Here is a 10190-nt window from a genome sequence, read left to right as displayed (position 1 = left end):
AATAAAAATAAAATAAAATGTGATAGTGGTTTCTGTGAAACAGGAGGGTTGAGGTCTTGCTTGCTACGCTTGAAATGAATGGTGCAAAAGTCGTTAGAGATTGTGGTGATATCAGTGAAGACATCGTTTAAGATATGCCCCAGGCTTCAACACGAGATGCATGATTACCGCCTTTTTAACACTTCCAAGATGGACAAAGACACTTGTAATACTGGTTAGGGGTCGAGAGATAATATTCGTAGCGGCAGAAACAAAGCAAAGCAAGGAAGAAATGGCTTGTTATACCCATATATGAAAGGAGAGTCAGAACATCGAGTGTGTTTGCATTAATGCCTCTGCTACTGCAGCAGATCAAATTATGTTGGATAAGGAATTATTAAACCTTTAACCGGCATGTTGTGTGTCATTTTGGTTTACAAGACAAATCCACGATGTTTGAAAAACGGTTTGGAAACAGTAGAAAAACAATATTAATAACCACATACTCCGACATGCTTGTTTAATTTTGCAGTTTTGTGATACTTTAGATGTGGCTCATGGTATCAAACCTATTAAAGGTACATGAACGTTTAGGTTTTTGTTCTATTTCTTCATTTGCTGAACACTTAAGGCCACTCAGGGTTCACTGGTGTTGCCTGATCTTGTAATATTAGCAGATACAGATCAGTTAAAAAAACTGATGGAAAACAATCCTTCTCGGAATATCATGTAAACATGTTTTGAGGATCGCAGATAGCAATAATACTAACACGTTCCTTTGAGAGCTCAAACTTCTGTTGGATGGGGTCGTAGTTTTAATCTGGGTTTATGTGCCCTTATCATTTTTTTCGAATTTTTAGATTTTTGTATTGCTGACTTCCTATATGGCTGCATGCAGTTTGCCATGCAGTCAAAATTGGAGCAGCCTTGCCACTTGCCTTAACATGGATTCAAGCAAAACTTCATCGTGTGACATACTCCGGTTCATTCATCGACGTGGTTATATGATCGTTCCTCCATCCAACCCTCCAAGTCAAAACCGTGGTCGACGTTCCGATACGAAGAGGTCGATTTACTCTGGAAAATGTCCCTTCAAGTACATATTGATAGATTTCATAGACACAGTCCCGAGGTTTGTCGCCAATGCCACATGCAGTGGCTGTGACGTCCGTTGCAAGGCGGTCCCCTACACCGTGCGTCTACTTCGCAAGAAATGCGACGATTATTGGCTATGGGAGGAGCGAGACATTCAAGCTGCATATTCTTTAGAAATGTAAAATGCAAGGAAGAAAAATAACGGAACTAAGCAGTAGTTAATGGCTCTAAGGGGTCTGACTTGCTAGTTATCAGGGTAAAACTGTCTTACGACAAACTGTTTCTTGATTGTAATTGAGTTCAGGCTTTCTCATTGTTTAGCCTGTCTAGATAAATAGTGCCTATATAATATTCCTTATCAGAGAAAGACTTGATACACCTATTGTATTTTGAGCTTTGTTCTTTTTCACTCAAGGTAATATAATCTCTTTATTAATCTTTCAATAAGGATTGCGTTGGATACAGTTTGTCTGTTCGTTTGTTTGTTTGTTGCTAATGTCGCACTTGTGTGTAATAGTTTGGTGTACGTTCTGAATCGCTAGAGCTGGAATCATTGTTGGAGAAAGAGTTTCTTTTCATCACCCTTTGTCTTATAGGATGGCCAGCAAAATATGATTTCAGTCATTATCTGAGTTTCAACGCGATTTTTTAGAGAAATTCTGTAACCTGGGATATTATTCTAAGCAGTAAGGTTTAGAATCGTAATTCAGCTCATATGAATGCGTAAGAGGAAGTTTATCTCGCTGTTAAAATGATCAATTAAACTGCTTCAAAGTTGTGAAGTTTAGTGCTCTCCACGTGTTATTATTTACATCCAATTCGTTCTAATTTCTAATATGAAATTTAGATCTTTTACACCTGTCCTCAGCAGTGAAAAAAAAAGGCTTAAATGTAAAAGCAGAAAGTTCATTTTCTCACATCAAAATATGCACTTCTTTTCGTTTCTAGTGGAACAAAAAGTGGGGCACAAAGTCAAGAAAACCAATTTGGGTTGAAACCGACGTTTTTTTAAGGTACTGAACGCTGAAAGAAGAACAAATATTGAATCATTATCCCCCCATCGTGAGATTTTTATGCTTTTCTACAAGTTAGAGGGAAAACATATGAAAATAGTTCAGGAGATGAATTCACATAAGCTTTTATTGGTAAACAATGAAGAGTGGGTTGCATGTTATTGATGCATAGCCTATTTAATTTGATCCAATTTTTTTTCAAAAGATCAATCGATAACACATGTTGATGCTAGGTATTCTTTTCAAAACTGGTCATGTTATCTGATGCGAACGACAAATTTTTAAAATGATGAAGAAAAAAGTGTCTAATAAGTAAATAAATCATTGGTGAACGGATGCTGCATAATTTTTAGGCTTTAAGAGCCACTAAGTATGCTTCAGTAAGAGTTCATCTGGTAGGCCATAGGGGGGAGTAGGCTGCTTTATCAGTTATCAATTCAAAAGCTATGAAAACACGCCGTATGTATCCGAAACTCAGTTCACGTTGTTTTTTAAGGCTTGATGGCCGGGAAAGTATAGAGTCTGCCGGGTAATAGATGAAGCAATGAATGCTCTGGAATTCGTCATTCCTTTCTCGAATAAGATGGATGTTTCAATTTGTAACCGAACCATTCGCTCCGACGAGGGGCTAACGCTCGAAACGTCAGCTTTTGTAATCGTTACGGTGGCCAGTTTACCATTTCAACTTCGTTGATATATCCAAATTATTTCGTTACTCCCACCGACGCAGCCCCAAACAGTTTCTTTCAAAACTATCAGCCTTTATCAATTACTGTGTTCATCAGACAGCGGTATAACCTCGCTGACCCGAACTCTTAAAGGAAGCAAAATTGGTAGAAACTTCGGGTGGCATTAGTAGGCTAACAGTTCGCAGCAGGCGGGCTCGGGAATAAAACGAAATATTTATAGATTCTGAGAGGGTATATTTAACAATTATTCCACGAGCGTACGTTGGATATGAGTTGGCGCGTAGCGCCAATTTGGCTATAATTATCTCGTATCCAACTAGCGCGAGTGGAATAATTGTTTTATTAAAAAAAAAAAACGCCCCCAAGATATTAGAAAAATCTTCTCGACTTTATTTTGTAAGGAGAAACCGGCTGTTACAATGTACAGATATTAGATTGTGGTATACTGGCTCATATACCAATAAAAAGTCTTGAATTGCATTATCCAATGATCCAGTTTTTAATAAATGCAATGATCTGGGATAATCACAAAGAAACCTCAGCAACATTCAACAATGATTTGGCTTAAAATGAATGATGAGAAAACGATGAGAAATTTTCTCATCGCTTTCTTATCATTCATTTAACCCGTTGAAGACTGCAGTTCGGGCAGTCGAAAGCTCGTAGTTTTTGATCATTTTAGCAAGAGATCGTTTTTATATTCAAGTATGTTTCATCCTGGCTGCGGCCCTTCGATATTTTCACAGCGATAAGTGTTTGAGCGATAATTTATGCCTATATTGCTTCATTGCTGCCTATATTGTTGTTTTGTTTTGTGTGTTTACAATAACACTTTAGCTCAAAGCATAGAGCCTGTTATCTTTATCACTGGATGATCAGTGTTTTCAGTCTAAAGCTTCCCGTTTTGAGGCTAAACACTTCTCTACACTTGTCTTAATTTTTTCCGATACAGCCTCGGCAGTTTTGTATATGATCTAAGGTGTAAGCTAATGCTAATTTTATCTGGAGCTGACCAGGGAATGCAAGTAGGAAGGAAGGGATTCTTTAAACTAAAGCATATCCTTATGTGAATAGCAACAGTGTATCTGCATTTTTGAACTGGATGTAAGTAAAACATTTCAAGCTTTTAAGAGCTTGTTCTGGCCTTTCTCAGAGAATCTAAAAATAGAAAAGGGAAACACAACTCCGTTAGTCAAGTCAGTTTTGCACCTCGTTGGATACGTTCTTTTTCATGCCTCGGTGATTTCCAACAACTTTCGCGTAATATATTATCGGACAGCTTCAATAGGCCAGTCTCATCCAAAATTGTAGTTAAATCAACTAATCACATTCAAATTTTGATTGTAGTTAATTTCAGAGCGACATTAGACAATTTAAGCCTCCTTTGTCAGTATTTTAAGGCAATTTTCTTCCTTTCTTTCATAACTTGGCTATCCTTCCTTTCTCTAGAATACGCGCTACCCAATTTGATGTTCAGTGTACTTCTATGTCAATGTTGATCGTAGAATCCTTTCAGTTACGAAATTGTTTATCTTTAAGTAACGAGGTATTTCATCGACAATTTGTCTAAGAACACCAATAGTTTGATCGAAAAAAGTGATGAAACTGTTCTACTTCAAACCAATGAAGCATATCTCGATTTGCCAACGGCGACCATAACTCGTTCCTGAAAAACCAAAATCATTTGCATTACTGTGGCGATCCGAGGATAAACGATTGTTACAATTTTTGTCGAATTTTTATTGTTACCAGCAAAAAATATAGACCAAGACGTTCGATACTTGTAATCAAGTGATCTTTCAAGTTGCTACATTCAATCTTTAAGTGGAGTTACATTTCATTGAAAACCATGTATATAGAATATCAAAGTAAACTTTCTCAATTCGCATATATATGTCACAAAATACATATCAGTGTATGACAGTCAGTTATCTCCACATTTGAGCTTGTGTTTAAATAAGTTTCAATTTCATTTTTCGTCACTTCTGTAATATATTATCAGGAAATTTGTTTATTCATTTGATATAATCCTTTTAGCAACAGCTAATGGGAAACGCACAATTCAGTCCAGCGTTGCCGTTGTTTGGAAAACAGTTCGTGAAGTCGTGCAGCAGTAGTTTTGCCCTCGATCCACAGCTTTTCCTACATGTATGGTATGATATGATTTTGTTGCACACAACTAGAGATCTGATGCTCTCAGTACACGATTGAGATACATTTGTAGGTTTTTGATCGTAGATTTTTGCCTGTATTGCTTTACAAGTAACCTCTCCATTTCCAGGCGAGAACGTAGGTGGGTTGGCAGCCACGAGCTTAATGGAACTAAGTGACAGAGCCAACAACATTGAGAGTGCAAAAGCACAGACGATCTGAAAAAGAGAAAAAAAAAACCGAACTCAAATGTTTTTGATTCACGTCTCATTTTTTGACATGATTTTGCTGGGAGTGTTGCACACAACTAGAAATCTGATGCTCTCAGTACACGACTGAGATACATTTATAGCTGTTTGATTTTCGATTTTTGACTGTTTCGCTTCACAAGTAACCTCTCCATTCCAGGCGAAAACGTAGGTAGGTTGGCAGCCACGAGCTTAATGGAACTAAGTGCCAGAGCCAACAACATTGAGAGTGCAAAAGCACAGACGATGGAGAAAAAGAGGGCAAGTAAGGAAGGTTGGAATAAATACCGTAATTAAAATAGCGTACTTCTTTTTATAACGCGAATAATTTACAAAAACAGTTGCATTGTAAAGGCTATTTACAGTTAATCTTACAACAACAAACATATGAAACATATGTATGAACTGCGGTTATGAAACGTATATGTGCACGATCCTTCGCAGTAAAGCACTATTTGAGCAATAGTGAAAATCAGACCTGAAAAAAAATTTCAGGCCTGTACGGGATTCGAACCACTGACCTCTGCGATACTAGTGCAGCGATACTAGTGCAGCATTGGTAGAGCGCTGCACTAGTATCGCAGAGGTCAGTGGTTCGAATCCCGTACAGCCCTGAAATTTTTTTCAGGTCTGATTTTCACTATTGCTCAAATAGTGCTTTACTGCGAAGGATCGTGCACATATACAGTTAATCTTCTGGAAATGTTCTCTTGTTCTGCCATGCATTTCCTAAGATCAGTGCAAGTGTTAGATGAATAAAGTCAAAACTGAACATTTTCATCGCAATTTTGATCACTGCTCTTCGTTATAAGTAGCTCAGTAAACTTGAAATGTAACATTCCAAGGAAAAAAAATGTAATAATCGTACCTGTTTTGAGTTGTTGATCATTTTGTTCTTGTGTTTCTTTAGCTTCTTCTTGCACACAGGTGTCTTTGAACCTTTCTTCGGGAACTGATGAAGAGCCTTTTCATCATTAGCTCTTATAGATCTTCCACAAACTAATAATATCTAAGTTATTCCGGTTTGGAGAAAATCGAAACCGTTATGTCTCATTACCTCATGATGCAACATCTTGTGACATCAGCGCCGTTGGATTGTTTCAGAGGGTGGCATAAGTTAATTCGTTTTTGTTCATCAATTTTTAATGAAGAAATGTGTTTAAAGGAAGAAATATCTCTTAATAGAGATTTTTGAAATAAGACAGATGTGAGAAAGTGTTCTATGAGTACAAATTTTAAAAAACCTGGTTTCAGTTACAAGTTGTTATAGTTTACTTCAAATGTACAACGAGATTCTCCTCTACAAGTCATTGGTCTCAGACATGGAAACTATCAATTTAGTGGAAAAAGTAATCTCAAAAGCCAAAGAGTGCTTCCTTTTTTTTTGCACTTAATTCTATTGAGTCAGTGAACCGTGGGAAGTTGAGGCAAATTTGGCATTACTCATAAAGTATATTTTTAGGATGAAATCACAACACATAGGTTTTTTACAAGTTAACTTAAATTTTCCAAAGATGTTCCTCTGCTAGTCATTGGTCTCAGACATGGAAGCAACTAATTTTGTGAACAACGTAATCTCAAAAGCCGAAAAATGCTTCCTGTCTTTTACGCTTAGTTCTATTCAGTCCAGTGCACCATAGGAAAATCGTGGGCAACTAAGCCAGATTGTTATTACCGATTAAGTATATCTTTAGGATGAAACCACTAGTACACGTAGCTTTCAGCACTTAGGCGTAAGGAACTGCTAAAAGCTTAAGTGAGCGTTCAGTGAAGACTTTAAATAAGATCCATATCATTTTATTAGCATTGAATAGTGCGACAGTAAGGCATTTGTTTCCTGTAAGAGCTTAAGTATCTAGTTGATAAACTGTGAAATTATAGTAGATGAATGAGGTATTTTAAATTCGAACTGGGGACCGGGAAAATGAATACAATTAATGGAAATCAACAGACTACAACAAGTATGAAGGAGCTAAAACATTTAAATATTTCCTACAAGAGCATTATTAATCGTAGGTATTAAAGGTATTTGAATCATGGTTATTCATATTAGCTTCCCGTATGACAAAGGAAAGGATTATAATCATGTACGTAAGTCACCTAGGTCAAATTTTCAATTTCTGAACAGGTTAACTCGGCCATGGATATAAATTGATGACAACTCTATTCAAGGGTTTTTGTGAATACTCAAGTTTTTTTTTGAAATTCGCACTGCTTTTCAAATGACTGGAAAGTTTCTAACGACTCACGCCGAAAAAAAGCTCTACCATAACAGTTTTATTTGGTTTGCTAACGACCGGAAGACAAAAGCATTTTCCGTTCCAAAAATAACGATAACATGAATGAGAACTTCTTGAACACATGCGCCGGAGGGTCGTTATAGAGTGATGGCTTTTAAGATAGATGAGATAGATAGATAGTTTATTAGAATATCGAACATGGCAGTCCGTAGACTGAATTGCGTTACAATTACTAAGAACTAGGAATGAATAAATTCCAAATACAAATGAAACCATAAATGTGAAAAACTCTCTATATATGACTATGTACAAACTAGTCTAAAAAAAAAAAAAATTTTTATGTACACATACTTGGAATAAAAGTGTTGTTAAAACGATTTGTAGGTGTACGGGGCATGGCATAAGCCCTGGACTGTCTTAGATTATATCTGTGTTCTCTCTTAGGAGGTAAGACAGGCACGAGTTTGTGATCCGGGGATGACGTGTAGACTCGAAAAGCTTGCTACACAGAGCCACGCGTCTCGCGTGCAAGGTTACTAAGTCGAACCTGGCCAAACATTCGAAATATGACGCATGAGGACAAATGATGGAGAGCGCTCTCTTTTGTACTCGTTCAATGTCGTCACTAGCTTTTAAGGCTAGCTGTTAAAAATTTTGGCCATTTTACGGCTAACGGTTAATTTCTCTCCGTTGCGTTGAAAGAAAACAAATTTATGGTGAACTCTTTTCACGACTAACAGTTAAAATTTGTACATTTTTACGTCTAACCACTGAGTTTTTTTGCCGTTTCACGGCTAACGGTTAAAGCTCATTGAGACTCTCGTTCCGTTGAATGCATAAAAAAGAATGAACTCTGCATATTTGTGAGTGATCACCGATGACAATAGTCGACTTCCTCTCTAAAGTGGCCCAATCTGGAGGGTTTTGATATGGATGAGCCGAAATTATTTTCTTTACATAAGGCAAGTTGGGGAAGGAAACTTCCAATGGCTGCTCGGATCGATTTAAGCGGGGCTGTTTTGTGAAATGTGTCGCCTTGTTTTCTCGTGGACGTGCAAAACGATTAAAGGCAAGAATTCTGAAAGGTCTGAAAAAATTAACTTTCGCTTGTCGAAAATATAATCGCAAAACGTACATAAATCATATTACGCATTTAACAAATAAAAAAAATGCTTAATTTCTCATTACACACGTTAAAATATTTCATACCGAGTTTAGTGTTTTTTTCGGTGGATATGGGGGTTGCATTTTCTATTGTATTTCTGTTATTTTTTTATTTGCAAGCTCTTGAACACATTGATTTATTTCCATCATTGCTTCACGGCTAGCCTACAGAATTGTTGGTTCCGTTCAGCCAATCAGAAAACTAGAAATTCAATAACCATGTTTCAATTTTTAATAAGTAGGGAAAATTCTCTCTTGAAAATCACAATTTATTTACTATTAGAAGAGTGAAAATATGACCACTTCACAAAAACGGACGAGTTTAAATTCGGATTAGTAGGGAGGTAATTAAGAATGTATAGATTATTTCCGACGATCTACTCCTCCTCCACACCTCTGATAAGGTATTGTCACGCCATCAATTTCACCTGTTTCGTCTCAACGGGAAGTCATTTACCTAAAAAATAAATCTTCCTGTAAGGTCATGGATACAGGAGCAATTGCCTCGAGCAAAAGTGCTTATAAGCAACAATCAAATCAGCTCAATAACAAGTATGGGGCTGAGTTAAGTTCTTTGCTCAAAGTCACCGTAGAAGAATTCAAAGCTGTTGATTTATAACCCATGGCCAAAAGTGAAAGCGTATATACTTTGATCGCTAATCAGGCATTTGATGACTCATTGATTTGATAACTCGAACAAATTGCTGGCTTTTGGAGAGTTATAGAAGATATTTTCTATAAAAAATGCGCAAGAAAAATATTAGATACTAAACAACAAAAGAATAGGTACTTTTTAAATCAGTCTGTAATTATAGAATAATATTACGTTTTACTAAAAAAGTTAGCTTAAAAATGCTTTGTTTTACTAATTTGATTGTCTGCAACGGACAGTGAGAGAATACATTATTTCCACAACCGTTCCTTTTCGAAAGTGTTAGTTAAGGGATACTAAACCATTAACTAAATAATTTACATGTCAGAAATCATTCTCACTCTCATTAAAAAGAAGAAAGGAAATATTCCGTGAAGGAAGAGTTCATAAAAGCAGTAACTGAGTTGGGTTTACAAAAAAAAACCTTAAGTTATAAGGGAAATTTTCAGATACCTTTTTGAAAACGGAAGCTAAAGTGTTTTTAAGTACAAATTGTTCAACTGGTTGCTGAAGTCATAGTTTTTAGAGCTATATATTTTTTTCTATTAGATCCAGTGGCTTGTTCCTTCTGCTTCACCGTATAAAATCGATACCGATATTTGCGGAATTGATGTCATGATATCTTAGGGTTCCACAGTCAATTCAATTGCTTGGCATCTCTTTTAATTCCGAGCTTCAAGACTTCAAGACTTCATCATCTCCACTACCATATTTTCACTGGAAACTCTCTTCGTTATTATTTCGCTTCATTAAGTTAGAAATTTGAGAGAAAATTGCTAAAGCTGGACCTAAGTCAGTGTATAAGTTTCTGATACCAACATTTGAAAGGATAACTGAAGAAAGGCGTGGAAATTGTGTTAGGAAACGACATTACGCAATTTTCGGAGAGAATGCAATCGATAATTGTCTTTGGTTGATAAATTAGGTATGTAAAATCATAAACCAAATTGAATCTATTG

Source organism: Stylophora pistillata, chromosome 4 (genome assembly GCF_964205215.1).
Source record: "Stylophora pistillata chromosome 4, jaStyPist1.2, whole genome shotgun sequence".
Taxonomy (NCBI): domain Eukaryota; kingdom Metazoa; phylum Cnidaria; class Anthozoa; order Scleractinia; family Pocilloporidae; genus Stylophora; species Stylophora pistillata.
This window is presented reverse-complemented; position numbering follows the sequence as displayed.